General features: G+C 38.2%; 1 non-coding gene across 1 annotated transcript; it reads left to right on the forward strand.

The window, feature by feature from the left end:
* Positions 1-408: 408 nt before the first annotated feature.
* LOC138814710 (U6 spliceosomal RNA) lies at positions 409-515 on the forward strand. Its single transcript, XR_011368056.1, has one exon. It is a non-coding gene; the product is annotated as a U6 spliceosomal RNA (small nuclear RNA).
* Positions 516-4,141: the final 3,626 nt, after the last annotated feature.

Genomic DNA, 4,141 nt, shown 5'->3' on the forward strand with positions numbered 1-4,141 from the left:
GCCTTATACAGAATAATTGAATTCGTCCTCCTAGACATCTCTTTTTTATTTTTATTTTTTGTGAACATACTGTACAGAGGGGTTACATTTACATGGGCAAGATAATGAGTAAGTACATTTCTTATGAAGCATTGCAGCCTCCTCCTTTGTTTACCCTTCACATCCCTTCCCAGCCTTCCTCCGCCCCCCCAACCAATTCCACCCCCCTCCCCCGATCCTACACATCTCTTGAACAACAATATCTGGGATTATTTTGTTTTTGACATGTCAATCTTGGCTATTCTTAAATGTGTGCTTATGTAAGAAGTACATGGTTTTAAAATTTCACGAGAATTCTTCAAATCTTACTTTTCTTTGAATTGTCTAGTTCAAGAAAATCAATTACACTTTATATATAAAAAATGCTCTGTGCTCAATTCAGCAGCACATACACTAACATTGGAGCAGTACAGAGTAGATTAACATGGCTCCTGTGCGAGGTTGATATGCAAATTCTTGAATCATTCCATATTTTTACAATAAAGATGCTGGAAAGGATGTGGCCACAAGGGAACCTTACTAGATTCTTGGTGGGAGTGTTAACTTGTTCAACCACTTTGGAAAGCAGTATGGAGGCTCATCAAAAGACTCCATATAAAGCTCCCCTATGACCCAGCAATCACACTTTTGGGGATTTACCCAAATGATCACAAAGAAGACCATACTAAAACTCCCAGAACAACTATGTTTACTGCAGCATTATTTACAATAGCTAAGATATGGAGCCCACCCCGATGGCCCACAGAAGATGAATGGATCATGAAAATGTGGTATATATAAAAAATTAAATTCTATGCCTCCATGAGAAAGAATGACATCGCCCAATTTGTTAAGAATTGGAAAGACTTGGAAAAAAATTTATTAAGTGAAGTAAGCCAAGTCCAAAGAAACGTAGGTTTCCCTTATTTTCAACAGCTAATATATGTCTGGGATAAGCGGAATAGATCAGAAGCTATGTGCATATCAGATAAGATGATATTACAGGAAATGAACCAGACAAGTGGTTTTTTTGTTTCTTGCTATTGTTTCTAAGATACTTATAATGTGTGATGTGATTTTTTTTGTTCCTTTATATGTTCCTTCCCTATGCTCTAACCCCTGTTTTCACTGTACTTGAAGTTGGTGCGCCTACATCCTGTGTATATGTTTCTCTAATTTGGGGAGGGGAAAGGGAAATACAAAATTCTTAAATATGGATACAGGTTGAGATGCACAAGACACTATGTTGAAAAATGAACTTTACACTTTAGGCAGGGGAAGGGGGAGGGGAGTGTATTTCTGGAGGTGGGAGGGAAAGGATGGTGGAAGAAAAAGAAAGGTAGAGGTAACAATGCTTGTTAGGAAATGTACTCATTATTTGCTCATATAAATATGACACCTCTGTACAGCTATTTTTACAGGTGGACCCATTGGCAACAATGAGAAGTACAAGTCGTTATGTTGAAAATGAACTTTACAACTTTGGTGGGGGGAGCGGGGAGGATTGGGTGGGAGGGCTACGAGGATGGGAAGGGATGGGAAGGGGAAACAAAGGAGGAGGCTACAATGCTTGATAAGAAATGTACTCATTATCTTGCCCATGTAATTGTAACCCCTCTGTACAGTATTTTCACAGTAAAAAAAAAAAAGTATAAAAATGTTCTGATATAGAAGAGTTTATTTCCTCTATTTTACCCAGATAATATCGTTAACAAAGAAATTAATGCAGAACACTGATATGCTGATTTGAAGGTATTTTGAATAAATGTGTGGGTGTGGGTGTGTGTACACACACGCATGCACAAATGCACACATGCACATGCTTGTGCATTGGCATGCTCAGAGTTTGAAATCAGGGCTTCAAGGTCTTGCTAGGCCTTTCCTCTCTAGATTGATGAGCTAATATATGAGCTACATCTCCATTCCTGGCTCTTTGCTAGTTCATTATAATTTCTGAAAAATAATCTCATGAACTTATTCTGCCCTGAGTGGCTTCCAACAGTTTTCCATAGATCTCAGGCTCCTGAGTAGATATCCCGAGTAGAAAGGATTAAAGGTGTTACCAGCCAGGACAAGGCTTTCAGAATAATTTTAAAAGTAGAAGAAAGTTTACTTGATGGGGGCCTGTTTTATCATCTCCTACTTTTAAATCATTTTGGAGTGATTATATGTGAATTCACTTCGTTTTTGGATTCTTAAAAGATAGTAAGTTTTGGTATTTAAAAGTTTTAGTACTTTTTAAAAAAGGATACAGGAGCTATGGGACAAAAGAAATTTGACTATCTTTGGACCTCAATTTATAAGCTCAGCTCTGTGCATGATAACCCAATGTCACCAACACAGTCTGTGTTGGAGACAAAATGTAACAGAAGACAATCACCATGGGCAATATTTGGTATGTTATTATTTATAAGACAATATGAATATTGAAATGAGAGTGTAAGAGAATGGAGAGATTTTTACCTACATTTTTTGTATTGCTAAAAGGCTTTTGGAGACCGTGACTCATTTCCTTCCTCACTATGTGTCTTTGGGCCATGCACTTCGTGCCTTAAATTACAATTTTTCCCAACGCTAAAATGGTAATAACATGAGCATTATAGAAATTGTTATCTTAAGAATTGAGAGAAATAAAACATGCAAAATACTTAACATAAAATATTGTGAATGAGCTTTGAGTTTAGCCAAAATTTTTTAATACTAAATAGTATGCAATAATATTACAGAAAACATTACAGGTAGTGAGCAACCAGAAGGAATGTGATCTATTGACCATGCTCTGCTTCCAAGGAAGCCATGTGTACAACGTCTCATGCTTTAAATCATACTGGTTATCTTATGTCTTGGTAGTGTAAAAGTATCAAGGACAGAATAATGAAGGAATGTTGTAGACTGAGGTAATGTCCTTATGATAATGTGCAAAACTGATAAAACGTAAAAGTACCTGAGCAGTATATTGTGTTTTATATCATTTAAGTTCCATTCAAAGAAAGGGAATACTTAGAAAAATGAATTCTCTTTTTGATATCCTATCGTAGGTCCTTAGCAGGATGAACTCTTTCTTCATTCTTGTTGAGGCATTATCAGATGAGAAGAACTGTATTTTTTGTTTGCTTCCTTCAATTTATTCTTCAATTTGAAATCTGAACTACTTGACACTGAATGAAACCAAGGGAAATTAGACACGCAGGCTTTGGAAAAAACAATTAACATAAAATAAATAAAATACATATAGCTTTATGAAAGGTCTAACTAAATTGAATTATATAGTCTAAAGATTAAACAGAAAATGATATAAGCAATATCATGTTATTGAAAATTGGAAAATGTAAAGAGTTGCTTAAATTTTCCTTTCTCCTCCCTTGAATTAATTATTGATTTTGTATAAAGAGATTAAAGATGAGATTAACAAGAAATAATTAAAATTCAAAAGAGTTCAGGGAAGATGGTAGGGGAGAAGGTGGAGTCTAAACAGGCTCTCTCATAGAAAGCAGTTTAAGTATTCCAGTGAACAGTCCTAAGTAAAAGAATCACACCAAGGGTGCCATCACAAGAGAGTTTAGCCAGAGAGGGAAAATCCAGGCAAGGGGACAGGTCCGTGCACTTGCCAGCAGGCTCCGCTGTGGTTGTGGCGGTGGCTGTGGCAGCTGTAGGCCATCAAAAACGAAACACAGAGAGTCTGGGACCAAAGCCCCAGATAAGCGGGCTAGGGGATTCTACACAACACCAGCAAGAACTGACAAGGAACAGACATCTTCATCCTGCAAATCGCAGACCAGCGATGACCCAGGAACCAAGACTCTGGCATGAGTAGAAGCCTGACATCCTCACTCCTTCTAAGGGAGCAGAGGAGGAAAGGCAACACTTCCCCTCCCCACTACTGGTGATCTCCATCTTTTATAGTGATAAAGGCCTGGCTGAGCAGCTAGCTCCAACTCAGGCCTTGGAAGAAAACAAGAGTCATTTAGCAGATCACAGGAACCCGACCTCACCTGCCAGGCTCAGCTCCACCCAGGGAAAAGTCATCCCGCCCAAGCAGAGAAAGTTCTGTCCTCCTCAAGTGTTGATTTCTTCACAGGCTAAACAGAGCCAGAGGCTGCCCCTCCCTACAACAGTCTTGACA

Source organism: Dipodomys merriami, unplaced genomic scaffold, assembly GCF_024711535.1.
Source record: "Dipodomys merriami isolate MVZ:Mamm:240054 unplaced genomic scaffold, mDipMer1.0.p SCAF_600, whole genome shotgun sequence".
NCBI lineage: Eukaryota > Metazoa > Chordata > Mammalia > Rodentia > Heteromyidae > Dipodomys > Dipodomys merriami.